We start from the raw sequence: 16,971 nt of genomic DNA on the forward strand, positions 1-16,971 counted from the left end.
TTTGTAAAGGACATTTTTGAGAAACAGTTTGAGCGTGATGCCAGATTCATAGCTCCTAATGAAAAGCAGCGTTCATGTTTTACAAAAATGCTTATCGTTGGAGAACATTTCTTTATATTACACTTGCATAAAAGGGCGATGTGTGTTTCCAATTGCCAATATTTCACAATACGAAATTCTGAAGAACATAACTCTAACAATGTCAGCCAGTGTTTTTCAGGAGGATGGAAAATACAGGACGTAAAATTCTACATGTGAGAAACAATCACGGTGGGATTAAACACAGAATGGGACAGGGTTGCTTTTGATTGTTATTGAAACAGACGGCAAATATGGAGAAATATAATTTTAATGTTATTCATGTGGATGACATATGGAAGGAAAGTCTAACTTGATACCAATCTTAAGTGAAAAAGAGGGTTGAAATAGAAAAGAGATACAATGTATAGGCCCAAGGATGGTGCCGAAGAAAATTTTTTTTTTTTTTTAATTAACTGGTGCCAGAAAGTTAAACAGATTTGTAAATTACTTCTATATAAAAATCTTAATCCTTCCTGTACTTATCAGCTGCTGTATACTACAGAGGAAGTTATGTAGTTCTTTTCAGTCTGACCACAGTGCTCTCTGCTGACACCTCTGTCCATGTCAGGAACTGTCCAGAGCAGGAGAGATTTTTACAAAGAAATTTACAAATCTGTTTAACTTTCTGGCACCAGTTGATTTAAATAAAATCGTTTTCCACTGGAGTACACCTTTAAAGGGGTACTCCGGTGGAAAACTTTTTTTTTGTAAATCAACTGGTGCCCGAAAGTTAAACAGATTTGTAAATTACTTCTATTAAAAAATCCTAATCCTTCCAGCACTTCTTAGCTGCTGAATACCACAGAGGAAATTATTTTCTTTTTGGAACACAGTGCTCTCTGCTGACATCACAAGCACAGTGCTCTCTGCTGACATCTCTGTCCATTTTAGGAACTGTCCAGAGCAGCATATGTTTGCTATGGGGATTTTTTCCCACTCTGGATAGTTCTTAAAATGGAAAGAGATGTCAGCAGAGAGCACTCTGCTCGTGATGTCAGCAGAGAGCTCTGTCTTCCAAAAAGAAAATATTTTCTTCTTTAGTATTCAGCAGCTAGTAAGTACTGGAAGGATTAAGATTTTTTAATAGAAGTAATTTACAAATCTGTTGAACTTTCTGCTACCAGTTGATTTAAAAAAAAAAAAAAAGTTTTCCACCGGAGTACCCCTTTAACCCCTTTACCCCTTAAGGACGCAGGACGTAAATGTACGTCCTGGTGCGGTGGTACTTAACGCACCAGGACGTACATTTACGTCCTGTGCATAACCGCGGGCATCGAAGCGATGCCCGTGTCATGCGCGGCTGATCCCGGCTGCTGATCGCAGCCAGGGACCCGCTGGCAATGGCCGACGCCCGCGATCTCGCGGACGTCCGCCATTAACCCCTCAGATGCCGGGATCAATACAGATCCCGGCATCTGCGGCAGTACGCAATTTCAATGAATGATCTGATCGCCCGCAGCGCTGCTGCGGGGATCCGATCATTCAGAACGCCGCACGGAGGTCCCCTCACCTTCCTCCTTCCGCCTCCCGGCGTCTTCTGGTCTGGTCTGAGATCGAGCAGACCAGAACAGAAGATAGCCGATAACACTGATCTGTTCTATGTCCTATACATAGAACAGATCAGTATTAGCAATCATGGTATTGCTATGAATAGTCCTCTATGGGGACTATTGAAGTGTAAAAAAAATTTTTAAAAAAATGTAAAAGTTAAAGTAAAAAAAAAGTGAAAAATCCCCTCCCCCAATAAAAAAGTAAAACGTCCGTTTTTTCCTATTTTACCCCCAAAAAGCGTAAAAAATAAATTTAATAGACATATTTGGTATCGCCGCCTGCGTAAATGTCCGAACTATTAAAATAAAATGTTAATGATCCCGTGCGGTGAACGGCGTGAACATAAAAATTTTTTTAAAAAGTCCAAAATTGCTACTTTTTTAATACATTTTATATAAAAAAAATAATAAAAAAAGTATTAAAAGTTTTTTATATGCAAATGTGGTATTAAAAAAAAGTACAGATCATGGCGCAAAAAGTGAGCCCTCATACCGCCGCTAATATGGAAAAATAAAAAAATGTTATAGGTCATCAAAATAAAGGGATTATAAACGTACTAATTTGGTTAAAAAGTTTGTGGTTTTTTTTAAGCACAACAATAATATAAAAGTATGTAAAAATGAGTATCATTTTAATCGCATTGACCCGCAGAATAAAGAACACATGTCATTTTTACCGTAAATTGTACGGCGTGAAAATGAAACCTTCAAAAATTAGCAAAATTGCGTTTTTCTTTTTAATTTCCCCACAAAAATAGTGTTTTTTGGTTGCGCCATACATTTTATGATATAATGAGTGATTCATTACAAAGGACAACTGGTCATGCAAAAAACAAACCCTCATACTAGTCTGTGCATGAAAATATAAAAGAGTTATGATTTTTTGAAGGCGAGGAGGAAAAAAGTAAAATGTAAAAATGTAATTGTCTGAGTCCTAAAGGCCAAAATGGGCTGAGTCCTTAAGGGGTTAAGGACCCGGGCTTTTTCCGTTTTTTCCTTTTCAATTTTTCCTCCTTAACTTTAAAAAATCATAACTCTTAAAAATTTTCACCTAAAATTCTATATGATGGCTTATTTTTTGCGTCACTAATTGTACTTTGTAATGACATTAGTCATTTTACCCAAAAATCTACGGTGAAACAGTTAAAAAAATCAATGTGCGACAAAATTGATGAAAAAACACAATTTTGTAAGTTTTGGGGGCTTCCGTTTTTACGCAGTACATTTTTCGGCAAAAATGATACCTTATCTTTATTCTGTAAGTCCATACGGTTAAAATGATACCCTACTTGTATAGGTTTGATTTTGTATCAGTTCAGAAAAAAATCATGAATACATGCAGGAAAATTTATACGTTTAAAATGGTCATCTTCTGACCCCTATAACTTTTTTATTTTTCTGTGTTCAGGGCGCTATGAGGGCTAATTTTTTGCGCCGTCATCTGTAGTTTTTAGCAGTACCATTTTTGTTCTGATCAGACTTTTTGATCACTTTTTATTCACTTTTTTGTGGTATAAAAAGTGATCAAAATGCGCTATTTTGGACTTTGGAATTTTTTTGCGCATACGCCATTGAACGAGCGGTTTACAAAGTGATATATTTGTATAATTCGGACATTTCCACACGCGATGATACCACATATATTTATTTTTATTATTATTTACATTGTGTTTTTTTTATTCTTGGAAATGCCGGGTGATTCAAAATTTTATTAGGGGAAGGGATAATTGAAAGGGTTAATGATTTTTTTTCACTTTTCTTATGCAATATTATAGCTCCTATAGGGGGGGCTATAACATTGCATTAACTGATCTTTTACACTGATTGATCCATCTCCATAGGAATGGATCAATCAGTGTTTTCGGCGATTGAATGCTCAAGCCTGGATCTCAGGCTTGAAGCATTCATTCGGTGATCGGACAGCACAGGAGAAGGTAAGAAGACCTCCTCCTGTGCTACAGCTGTTCGGGATGCCGTGATTATACCGCGGCGATCCCGAACAGCTCCCTGAGCTAACCGGCAACTTTCACTTTCGTTTTTAGCCGCGCGGCTCAGCTTTGAGCGCGCGTCCAAAGGGTCGCGCTGTGCCGCGCGCTATTAGAGGCGGGTCCCGGCTTCACTATAACGCCGGGCCCGCCGCGATATGATGCGGGGTCACCGTGTGACCCCGCGTTATATCGCAGTACCGGGACCCAGGACGTACCCATACGTCCTGGGTCCTTAAGAGGTTAAGCTGTATTCTAGATTTTGATAGTAAGAAGCAAAATGTTCTTTTAAACATTTTTTGTCTTCCAAAAACAACAGGTCAAGTGCCTAAAACCACAGACATTATCATTTCCACTACAGTGGCCCCTGCAGTATTCAAATGAATATCAGCCTAAGTAATGGATAAAGAAATGTACATGTTATATGTCATGTCTGTATTGACCTGTGTTCACACACAGCTATTGGTTTGCTGTGTGTGAACAGTTTTATGTTCTCTTGTCAGGAAATTGTTAATGTCTCTGACTTTTTCAGCCTCAGCCTCTGTTGTCCAATTGCCTTTAGGGTGTGTCTAGTTAATTTCAGCACTGACTAGCTTCAGTGCTGGTGATTGACTTCATTTACTGATGGACTTCTTGATGTCTAGCTGCTAACATTCTGGCTATGCTGCTAATGGAGGCTTGGTTTGAGCTTTTAATCTACTATGTCTGTTATAGCATGCACTTTATATTTTCTGGTTTTAGCCATGTTAGGTTGCATGCTCTTAGTGGATTTTAAGCTGTCTTTGTTTAGTTGGTTTTAGGATTTGTTTATCCTTTCTGCTATGTGTCTGTTCACACTGTGTTTTCTCTTGTATCCGTTTATGTGAAGGTCTGTGTTTCATATTTCTGTTTTCCTACTGGGCCAGCATCCTGACCAGAAGGTGGAGTGTGCCGCTTACCAGTAGTCTATTTGGATTTATTATTAATGGCTACTCCTATAGTGGAGTGTCCAGTTTGTGTGTACAGTGTGAACAGCGTTCTATAAATATATCCTGTGTATCTAGGCATCCCTGTTACCGCTCCATGGGACTCCTTGTCAACTGGAGGTGTTCTGAAGGGATTGCGATTATTCCCGTCTTGTGTTCAGTGTGAACAGTGTTCTATAAATGTGTATCTAGGCATCCCTATTAAAAGTCCATGGGGACTTTGTGTCTACTGGAGGTTTTGCATAGGGAATGTGGATATTCCTGATTAGCTATAGATCCCTGTTTCTGGTCCATGGGGACTTTGTGTCTACTGGATGTTCTGGGGGATTATGCTATATTCCGGTCTGTTCCTAAAGTCTATTGACTTATCCTTTTTCCTGTCTGTTGTTTTGAACTCTATGTTTATTAGTTCTTAATTTCAGATCTTTGGAGTTCTGTACATAACTACTGATCTACAGTGTCCTCTGTTCACGACCGTGGATCTATAGTGTCATCTTTTCTCGACCACTGAGTCCTCTGTTCATGACCGCTGATCTATAGTGTCCCCTGTGCTGCTCACTGATCTGTGTCCTCTGAACTCAATCTGTTATAGAGTTCTATGTTCCTGTTTTGTTTCTGGTTTGTGACCGACTATTTATTAGTATGTGTTTTTATTAAACCCTTGCACTTTAGTTCAGGGAGGGACCGACGCCCAGTCGTAGATCCACCGGTTAGGGTGGATGGGCAAGTAGGCAGGGAGAGCAGTTTTAGGGTCAGTTTAGAGCTCACTTTCCCTGTCCCCTGGTCGGTCCCTGACATTATAGCTGCAGACCATACAGCTGCTATACAATTCCAGGAAGAGGAGATCCAGTACAAGAGGGCCTCATTTCCTTTTTTTAGGCACTGAGAACCTGTGCGCTGAACTCCTCTATATAGGCCACACTTCAGCCAAGGACATGATATTTCATGATTAAGGACTGTTCTGACTGAAACACGTCAATCTGCTTAAATCAGTCACCGAGACATTTTTTTTTAACAAGTTAGAGTAATAAAGATAAAGTATTTTATGGACCTTGTGCTGGACCATAATTCCATGTCAAGGGTATGGGAAATCAACCCCAATATTCAAGAAGTCAGTAAGAGTCTGGAGGACAATCCTGCCAAAAGACTACCTGTCACCAAACCATATTTTCTAAACTAACTCAGATTATATTCCCTAACTATTCCCAACACCCCTCCTGCCCTTGAAAAATGTTTTTGAGCTTTAAAAATCTCTGTATTAAAACTTTTTCCCTTGCTTACATTGTGTGAGCTACCGGCAGGAGAAAGGAGGCGTTTCCCAGCAGGCGCAACATCACTAAAGCCTGCGAGAGCTGTTGTGATGTTTGGTTCTGCCTGAACCCACATGGTTAAATCTTTCAAGCTATGAAGTCTCTTTTGTTTTTTTTTTGTTTTTTTTGTTTCTAGGTTATGCCCAGCGGTCTGGGCAAGGTAAGCTGACCTCGTTGGCTTTTCACCTGAGTCTCCCTATTTAAGCCTGCATTATGCCTTCAGACCTTGCCTGTGAAAGAGCTTACTCTAGTAGTTAGCGTTATTTCTTGTATTTCTGATCATCTGGTATTTCTGACTTTCCGGCTTGGCATTCTGACTATTCTCCTGTATTTGTGACTTGGCACCTTTTGACAACACCTGGTAAAGACTCGGCTAGTGGACTTTGACTATTGTGTGAGTGTGTGTTTCGTTTATTTCTGTTAGTTTGTGTTATTCTATACAGTTCCCGACCTCCATCTGTTTTGTAGTTTATTTTGTTTACTGTGACTTCCATCACATATTTATCGAGGGACTGTCACCGTGGTTGTCGATCCCCTATGTAGGGCAGATAGGCAAGTAGGCAGGGATAGAATTAGTGGGTGAGATCAGTTTACACTCCTTCCCTGCTCATACATGACATTTTCACAGGACCAAATACCTGCATTTGCTAAGATGGAGGCTATGACGGTTCTAGTAGAGCAAATGCAGGATCTCACACATTTGGTACAGTCTCTTGCCAAGCGGGTTCAAGCCCAGGAATCAGCTAATGTTCGGGCAGTGGTCTGTACTCCAGGTTTTTCTAGTGAACCAAAATAAATCTTCCTGACCACTTTTCAAGTGACCGAAAGAAATTTGTGGTGTTCAGGGAGAGTTGAAAGCTGTATTTTCGCTTAAGACACTTCTGCCCATACATGACAGCTGTGCTTCGCCATGACCCGCACGCAACTCCTGAGTTTGGTCTCCTGCCAGGCCGGGAGGAGACCAAACTAACTGTTTGACCTGCGCAGGGAAAAGAACAGAGCTACCTAGTCACCATTTTTTCAATCACTTTAAAAACATATAAAGGTTGAGAATTTTAACAGCAAGTAAATGGTAAAGTGTCTTATCATTACTTAAGGAACAATATATTACCAGTTTAGTTTGGTGACAGGTACTCTTAATAAATAAATTTATTAAGATGTGTTTCTATGACTGTCCATGTGCCACACTATAAAATCTATTCCAGCTGTGACCTGTGCATCATTTATGGTTATATCCACGGATAATGGCAATAGGCGAACTGACAACATCCCAAAATTGGTATGTGGATTCATTGAGGTAGCAGTATAATTCAATACCTGTACAGTATATTTGAGTCAGAGACACTCCTTTGAGGGAAATGTTTTGAAGGTCCTCTGTGTTGATGACTTGTCTATGCAAATTTTTGGTCCAAAGATCTTTTACCTCACAGCACTTCAGCTTGGACCAGATGATGACAGTGGATTTTTTGTAGTCTATAGAACATGGGCTATTTCAGGTAGTGCCCAATGGACCTTTTTGGCTATGAACAGACAACATGGCAGCTTTATGTTAGAAAAATATACTACATAGTAGTGGATATTTATCAAAGCTAGGGAAAGAAAATTCCCTTGAGCAACCAATGCAGTCTCTACTTTCTTTCATGCTTCAGTTCATTCTTCATCTGATTGGTGGATATGGATAACACTCTCCCAGCATTTTGTGGACTATCTAATTGATGCTCATAAACTTTGGGAAATTTTATAGGGAATAAACTAAAGCTAAACCAAACTAATAAACTATATACTTTCCTCTAAAGGCAAATGAAGGGAAAGGCAAACGAGGAAATGTTTGTTTAGACTGTTGTCTTAGAACAAAGACAGGAAATAGTAAAATGTTGTACACAATAAGAAATGTACATAGAAGGCAGACCATGCCAACATCAGCACCTCTAGACATGTCTTCTTCCTCCAGCCAGGAACAATACTTTGAGCAGACCTACGAGCAGAAATACAGGGGTGTCTATAAACACATGGCTCGATAGGGCTAGTCTTCATGATTCCTAGCATAACAATTTTTTTTATCTCTATAATCCTTCCCAGTGCCAATATATAAACATTTTTGTTATTGCACCAATTAATGCCATAGGGGTGTTCCCCAGCACGACAAGAGTCCAGGGAAGTCAAGCCATGCCCTCTTTATTCCCTTTGCACACTACCATCCACCTACCCCGTATGACTTACAACCATTAGATAAAAAAGACATATGCTGGACTTACCTAGGCTCTTGCCATGCTGGGGAAAGCTCCTGGGCATTTAAGCCTAATTTGCATGATCACAAAAAGGCATGTATATTGGCACTAATAAGGACTATGGAGATTTAAAAAAAAAAAAAAAAAGTGTTTTTGGAATCTTGATGAATAGCTCTATCTATCACCATGCTTATTTGCACACTTTTTTGCTGCTGGCAGGTCTACTTTAAAGGCTATGTCTACCTCCCAGCATTGCAAAAGATCCTATTTGCCAAATTTAGTTTCTACAGCTCCCATACAGACTATGTGTCTCCATGGTAAAGACAGCAAACAAATTCCATATAGTATAGTTTTGCAGTCTGACAGTTTCACGCTTACTTAATCCGTCCCTTTATTTTGTGCTAGTTTAGGTTTGGTAGAAATAGAGGACAGAGAGAAAGAAATATGCCTACAGAATCAGACTACACAGAGTTTGTTTGTTGTTTCTTACTATGGGGTAGAAACAGTAGGATATTCTTTTAATCAAGTCTTATTGCAACTTTTCTTAATTTTTCATTTTAAATGCATCAAATAAATAAAAAAGTTTGTAAAGGTGCATCACCTATATAATTTCACTTACTTTCTTTTTCACAGCTTGAAGTTTCTCTTTGTTGAAGTTTCTTACAATCCCCAATACTTTCACAGGTAAAATATAATTCATTCCCTATATTAAAATATTAAGTATGGTCTGAGATAGAGTTGAGCGATCTTTTCTGAAGTTTAAATCACCTGGCTCGCCAAACTTTTCTGAAGTTTGCAGCAAACACATTCTCTGTGAACTGGCAATGTAGTAAGACACAAAACATATGTAGAACACTGTCTAAGTGCACTAAAGCCCTGGGATTTGTAGTACACCAACTGTACACAGTACTGTAGGTGACTGGAGGTCCCTGAGGTCAGCCCACTGAAAAATGCTTGGCTCTGCTTGTGCTGTGATACCTGTTATGGGCTTGTTCACTGCTGGTTGGGATTTGTAGTGCACCAGCAGCACACAGCACTACAGGAGGTCACTGTCTGAGGTCAGCCCACTGATTAATGCTTGGCACAGCTTGTTTTGAACTCTATAGGATTTGTGAAGCCTTTCTGGGATCAGTAGTCCTTAATCACTCTCTTAGCTTTCTCTCTCCAAAATGGCGGCCACAATTTAGTGCATGGGGGTTTACTAGCCTCTTAAACCAGCCATTATGCTGTATCCTCATTGGCCTGGGAGCTGTATTGCACATAATGCAAAGCAATGAATAGCTAACTTAGGATCATGTGATCTTGCTGCTAGCTGCAAGGTATGCTGGGCTTCTCTGACATCATCACACTGTTCCCAGTACTTCCTCCTTTCATTCAGGCACCAAAACACCATGTGTCCCTCATCCCTTCTGCAATGACTCCTACTGTTGCCAGACCTGCACAAGCCAAGCCTGGAAATGTCCGAAAGTTCAGCGACCTGCTGTCACAAATTTCAGAGCGAGACTGGGTTCACTGCGTTCAGCTCACTCATCTCTTGTCTGAGACTATTGTTTACCCATGGTGTTTTGTCTGTACCCCAAGGTACTTCTCACCCCCCTTCCCGAAAATGCACATAAAATATATTGTATACCTAAAAAGTGATCGTCCCACAGCTACTAAATAATACTAGCATACAAGGTACAAAGGCAAATAGTTTCACAATCTACAGTACAGTGAGGCAAATATTACAAATATTGCCAGTTTACATGGGGTAAATGTTATTATCATCATACAAATTACCATCACGATGCTATTACGATGCATTAACTTGATTTATCTGTGATCTGCTAGTATGGCAGGCTGTAAGAGGCGATTTGTCATGTCAGGCACCAAGGCCTTCAAAATTAAAAATAAAACTCACTGAAATGTAATTGGGATTGTGCCAAGAAAATGTTGTGTTGGATGAATAATCATGGTTTATGATTCACAGACTACGCTTAAGTAGCTTTTAGGTTAGATACATTACACAGAAAACCCAATGCTGTATTTAAAGATATTGTAACCTCAGGCTCTATAAATGCAGCACTGATAATAGTGTATACCTTTAATAAATAACCAGTCACCATATCATCATCATTATACTGTTAGTCAGGGGCGGACATATCGCCTGTGCAGCAGGTTCAGCTGCACAGGGGCCCAGCGTGTGAGGGGGCCCGCCCTCACACACTGGGCCGGTCCTACCATCGGACCCAGTGCACAGGACCACCATCAGGGGGTAAACCCATACACTTGTATGGGGCCCGGAGCTTCAGGGAGGCCCGGACGTCCCTGTACTTTTTTTTTCCGGCTAGTCAGTGAGTGACTGCGACTGTCACTCACTGACTCCTGGCTGGGTACCTGTCAGAACTATGACCGGGCCTCATAGTCTGGGGGGCCCGCAGGACTATGAGGCCCGCTCTTTCTGTTATGGGGGTGGTGAGAGATGCAGGGGGGGTTATAGTAGTGATGAGGAGAGGTGCAGGGGGATTATAGTAGTGATGAGGAGAGGTGTGGAGGGGTTATAGTAGTGATGAGGAGAGGTGTGGGGGGGGTTATAGTAGTGATGAGGAGAGGTGCGGGGGGTTATAGTAGTGATGAGGAGAGGTGCGGGGGTTATAGTAGTGATGAGGAGAGGTGTGGGGGGTTATAGTAGTGATAAGGAGAGGTGCGGGGGGTTATAATAGTGATGAGGAGAGGTGCGGGGGGTTATAGTAGTGATGAGGAGAGGTGTGGGGGGGTTATAGTAGTGATGAGAGGTGCCTGGGGGGGGTTATAGTAGTGATGAGGAGAGGTGCGGGGGGGTTATAGTAGTGATGAGGAGAGGTGTGGGGGGTTATAGTAGTGATGAGGAGAGGTGCAGGGGGTTATAGTAGCGATGAGGAGAGGTGCGGGGGTGGTTATAGTAGTGTTGAGGAGAGGTTTGGCAGGGGTTATGGGGGTGATGAGGAATGATGAGGACACAGAGGATAAGAGGTATTATATTTAGTGGGTATAGTGTGTGGCAGGATTATATTTAGTGGGTACAGTGTATAGCAGTATTATATTCAGGGTACAGTGTGTGGCAGGATTATATTTAGTGAGTACAGTGTATAGCAGTATTATATTCAGGGTACAGTGTATAGCAGTATTATATTCAGAGTACGGTGTGTGGCAGGATTATATTTAGTGGGCACAGTGTATAGCAGTATTATATTCAGGGTACAGTGTATAGCAGTATTATATTCAGGGTACGGTGTGTGGCAGGATTATATTTAGTGGGCACAGTGTATAGCAGTATTATATTCAGGGTACAGTGTATAGCATTATTATATTCAGGGTACAGTGTATAGCAGTATTATATTCAGGGTACAGTGTGTGGCAGTATTATATTCAGGTTACAGTGTGTGGCAGGATTATATTTAGTGGATACAGTGTACAGCAGTATTATATTCAGGTTACAGTGTGGGGCAGTATTATATTTAGTAGGTACAGTGAATAGCAGTATTATATTTAGTGGGTACAGTGTATGGCAGTATTCTATTCATAGTACAGTGTGTGGCAGTATTATATTCAGGGTACAGTGTGTGGCAGGATTATATTCAGGGTACAGTGTGGGGCAGTATTCTATTTAGGTTACACTTTCTGGCAAGGTTATAATGATTATTGTCTTCATGCAGAGGATGAGGATCTGCTGACAAAGTGAGGAGCCAATGATGTCCGGATGTCAGACTCTGCAGAGAAGATGGAGCTGGAGGAAGACCTGGTCTCTGGACGAGATGAAGAAGAAAAGATTACAGAGAAGCTATCACTTAAGTCAGAAGACGTCACTCAGGTTACTGACATCATTGTGTGTTCTTATGACTGTCCCATCAGAGCTGTAGTCACTTGTAAGTTCTGCAGTGATGATGGGTAAAACTGTGTCCAAGCTGTGTCTCTTCAGCTGTTACAAAACTACAACTCCCATTGCCAGAGGCTCTTCAGACATGATGGGAGTTTTAGCTTTCCAACAGCTGGAGAACCACTTCAACCAAGGTGATCGGTGGGGGTCTCAGGCCTTGAGTTGTGTAAGGGGCCCCAAAATTTCTGATGGCAGCCCTGCCAGTACACATATGACAGGGAAACCAGTCTTGCCCAGTCACTAAACTGCTACTTACATCTGCCCATGGGGACTTCCTGGCTGAGGTGCGTGCGGTGAGTGACGTCATCGCAAGCACCTGGACGCTAACGTCCAGCGCAGAGCGTTCGATAACGTCACTTATAGCGCGCACCTCTGCCAGGAAGTCCTCTCAGGCAGATGTAAGTAGTGCAGGCAAGGTAAGAGTGTGTGGGTGAGTGAGAGTGTGTGTGTGTGTGTTTGTTTGTTGGGGTTATCCTACACTACCTTATGTGGGGAATCTATGCTACCTAATGGGGGGAATATATGCTATGCTACCTAATGTGGGGAATATATGCTACGCTACCTAATGTGGGGAAATTATGCAATGCTACCTAATGTGGGGAATATATGCTACATAATGTGAGGAAACTATGCTACCTAATGTGGGGGAACTGCTGCCTACCTAATGCAGATTAATGTGAGTTGCAGTGCAATTTTATGGCATATTACTTTTTTTTGGGGGGGGGGGGGGGCCCAGGCACATTCTTTGCACAGGGGCCCTCTGTTGTCTGTGTCCGCCCCTGCTGTTACTGACCAAATCCTTTATACGGAGACCAATGTTGCCAGTATACAAGGAGAAATATCATCACCATACATATTACCATCACATTATTACTAACAAACTCCTGTATACTGAGACCAATATTACCAATAATACCAGTATAAAAGGAGGAATATTATCACCATAAATATTACCATCATACTGTTACCGACCAAATCCTGCATACTGACCAATATTACCAATAATACCAGTATGCTAAGAGGAATATTATCCCCATACATATCCCCATGATACTGTTACTGACCAAATCCTTTATACTGAGACGAATATTACCAATAATATCACTACACAGGGACGAAAAATACTGCCATACCATGACCACATATTACCACCACATAGTGACTGAATAACACCACCATACTGTTACTGAATTAAAAGGAACCAAGCAGCAGATTTTACCATATACAGTATAATGCTTGGCAACGCGTTATATATGGTAAAATCCTTATTCTCACCAACCACAGGGGACCTTTTTGTCCCCAGGAATGGGAAGGATATGAAGTCCCCTCCGGCCACCCAGTAAGTAGTCCTCTGGGTGGGGAGTTGTACTTACCATGTCCCTTCACTCCGGCGTGGTCCCGCCCCCTTAGCTTGATTGACGGCTCGAGTGACACGAGTCATCAATCAAGCAGAGGGGGCGGGACTACACTTTGCTCTGTCTGCTAAAAAAAATAAAAAATCTCACCCCCTAGGTAGGCAGAGGCAGACCACCCACTCATTAGGCATATTGTCAGACTCTCCCCACCTCAGTAGGTAGATCGCAGGCCCCCTTGATTAATTAGATCTAAAAAAAAAAAAGCCTGTGATCTTTTAGAGTGAGCAGTCATTTAAAAAATCTCAGGTATTAGGTAGGCAGACCATCCTCTCATTAGGCAGAGGCCCCCTCATCTCTCCAGGTAGGAACTCAGGCCCCCCTCAACAGGTAGCTAGGCCTGAAGAATAAGCCTGTGACCTTCAAGAGTGAACATCTGGGGCTCTCTGCCCTGCGACTCGTTGCTTTTGTTTATCTGCTTATGCTTATATCTGTTCACTGCCAAAATACTTAAGGGAACAATAAAACTAGACCATGGAGCAGCAGTAGAAGGTGGTCTGGTCTGATGAATCAAGTTTTCTCTAACTTTCTGGGCCGGCTGTACAAGACCAAGATAAGCGGCCTTGGTTGCTTTATTAGATTTAAGTCACATTGTGATTTTAATCACATTCATTTATTTTGTTTCACGTGGATAGCACTTTTTCCCACCTACTCAGCCCAGGCCTAATAAATCAACAGGAGACTGCACAAGGGTCTGTTCCTAAAAGTATTCCATTCCTCAGATAGTCTGTGGGGTTGTGCGACACAGAGTCGGGGGGGCTAGGTTAGGCAGTTTGGGGCTGCTTGGCCACGGGGCGGTTTCCCATTTGGGCATCGGTGTCATGGTGGTAGTCACATATACACAATTCTCTACCCAGGTGGCTGTGACATGGCAAGTGGGCTATATTCTGAGAAGAAAAGGATCTCTGTAGAAGACGTGGATGTACGGCCGTGTCTACATTTCAGACACCTTTTACAATACGTATGACAGCGTTTCACCATATTATCCTTCTTGAGTTATTTGGCAGAAATCCAGTCACTTTCTGTAATATTATAAATGACCCTCCCGTATGTGTCTCACTCACTTCCACTCTAAGATTGTAAGCTCACAGGAGCAAACTGTATCCTATATATATACAACTGTATTTGACATCCAATGTAAACCATTAGCTCTTTATTGTTCTAATACCCACACTTAGAGAAGCATTTGCATATATATTTGGAAATTTTACAATGTTCCTATTCATATCCGGAAGATTGAATAATAAGGTGCTGTCAGCTATTACCGCTCTGTAAAGTTATCACTCACAAATGTATGTGAACACGTGGAACTTTTGTTAGGAGCACGGCAAACAAAACTCAACACTAAATGACATTGTTCATCTGTAATTGAAATAGGATGAATTTAATAATATGAATTTTATATGAGTTTCCTACAGCGATGTTTACCAACCAACGCTTAGTAAATCTGAGCAAACATTATCATTTCCAAGACACACCGAATGTAACAGTGGGAGTTCCTCTCTCTTCTGTTATCCTTCCAAGCAATGAATCTTCAAGCTATTCTCTGTTTTTATGGAACAAATTTCACTTAAATGCATAGGCCCTTTAAAGGGGTACTCTGCTACTAGGCATCTTATCCCCTATCCAAAGCATAGGGGATAAGATATCCGATCACGGGGGTCCAACCCACCGGGACCCCTGCGATCTCTGCACAGCACCTGGAGTTTGCATCAGAATGGAAATCCACAGAGGAGCATTAATATGTTTTTTTGTTTGGATTTTTGAAGCCCAAGGGTCCCTACCTGCCTCCTCGCCATCCGATCGTCGTTCTATTGCTCCATGCCTGAGATCCAGACTGGAGCAGCAGAGCGCCGATAACAAAAAGTAAAAAAAAGGCCAATGCTATGCTATGGCATAGCATTGAACAGTGTATGCAATCAGAATATTGCATGTTATAGTCCCCTATGGGGGCTATAAATGTGTTAAAAAAAAGTTTTAAAAAAAGTTAATAAATGTGATCGAACCCTTTCCCTAATAAAAGTTTGAATCACCCTCCTTTTCCCATTAAAAAAAATGTATATGTATAGTGCGTAAATGTCCAAACTATAAAAATATAATTTTAATTAAAAGACAAGGTCAAAAAAATTGTGCATTTTTGGTCACTTTTTCTACCCTTAAAAAATGTATACAAATAGATCAAAAAGTCCCATCAAAACAAAAATGGCAGATTATGGCACAAAAAATGAGCCCTCATACCACCCCATATGCAGAAAAATAAAAACGTTATAGGGGTCAGAAGATGACAATTTTAAACGTACTAATTTTCGTGCAAAAAAGTTATAATTTTTTAATAGTAGTAAAACAAAATCAAACCTATATAAGTTGGAAATCATTTTAACTGTATGGACCTACAGAATAAATATAAGGTGTCATTTTTACTGAAGAGTGCACTGTGTAGAAACGGAAGCCCCCAAAAAGGCACAAAATTGAGTATTTTTCAATTTTATCCCATAAATAATTTTTCTTTGTTTCGCCGTAGATTTTTGGTAAAATGACCGATGTCATTACAAAGTAAAATTTCTTAGCACAAAAAAAAAGCCCTCATATGGCTCTGTAGGTAGAAAACTGAAAGCGTTATGATTTTTAAAAAGGGAGGAGAAAAAACGAAAGTGCAAAAACATTAAAAAAAAGAGTCCTTCAGGAGTTAAAGGGGTACTCCAGTGAAAAACTTTTTTTTTTTTTTTAATCAACTGGTGCCAGAAAGTTAAACAGATTTGTAAATTACTTCTATTAAAAAATCTTTCCTGTACTTATTAGCTGCTGAATACTACAGCGGAAATTCTTTTCTTTTTGAAACACAGAGCTGTCTGCTGACATCATGAGCACAGTGCTCTCTGCTGACATCTCTGTCCATTTTGGGAACTGTCCAGAACAGCATATGTTTGCTATGGGGATTTCGTTTTACTCTGGACAGTTCCTAAAATGGACAGAGATGTCAGCAGAGAGCACTGTGCTCATGATGTCAGCAGACAGCTCTGTGTTTCAAACAGAAAAGAATTTCCACTGTAGTATTCAGCAGCTAATAAGTACAGGAAGGATTAAGATTGTTTAATAGAAGTAATTTACAAATCTGTTTAACTTTCTGGCACCAGTTGATTTAAAAAAAAAAAGTTTTTCACCGGAGTACCCCTTTAAGGGGGTAGACTCTACTAGCAGAGCACTGATGTAACTGGGCAATGCTATTTGTTGGAGTCTGCATGTCATTTCTTTTTCACATTTTTCAGCTCGTCTTGCAGTACAGTTTTTAACTATTTGTTCATTGGATTGCTTTTTTCTCCTCCAGGGGAAGTTGTCATCAGGAGCGAAGGAAACAGTCAGAAGGCAGCTGGAAAAGAGGGCCCCACACATCCACCTTTATAAAAATAAATAAACAAAAACATTTGCCCAAATCAATTAATTATCACATTCAAGATCCTGCATGATAAAGGAGTAACCCCACAAATATTCTGACAGAAAATGTGCAGATTTTTTGTCACATCCCAAAAAATGTTAATAAAAAAGTC

General features: G+C 40.7%; 1 long non-coding RNA gene across 1 annotated transcript in view; it reads left to right on the forward strand.

Moving 5' to 3' along the window:
* LOC130361372 (uncharacterized) overlaps window positions 1–16,971 on the forward strand; it is a 68,016-nt gene that overhangs the window by 8,602 nt on the left and 42,443 nt on the right. Inside the window, exons 2-3 of the long non-coding RNA XR_008890985.1 lie at window positions 8,753–8,803; window positions 11,794–11,948. This is a non-coding gene — a long non-coding RNA (uncharacterized LOC130361372). The remainder of the gene's footprint in view (window positions 1–8,752; window positions 8,804–11,793; window positions 11,949–16,971) is intronic.

The sequence above is a fragment of the Hyla sarda genome, chromosome 3 (assembly GCF_029499605.1).
Source record: "Hyla sarda isolate aHylSar1 chromosome 3, aHylSar1.hap1, whole genome shotgun sequence".
Lineage (NCBI taxonomy): Eukaryota > Metazoa > Chordata > Amphibia > Anura > Hylidae > Hyla > Hyla sarda.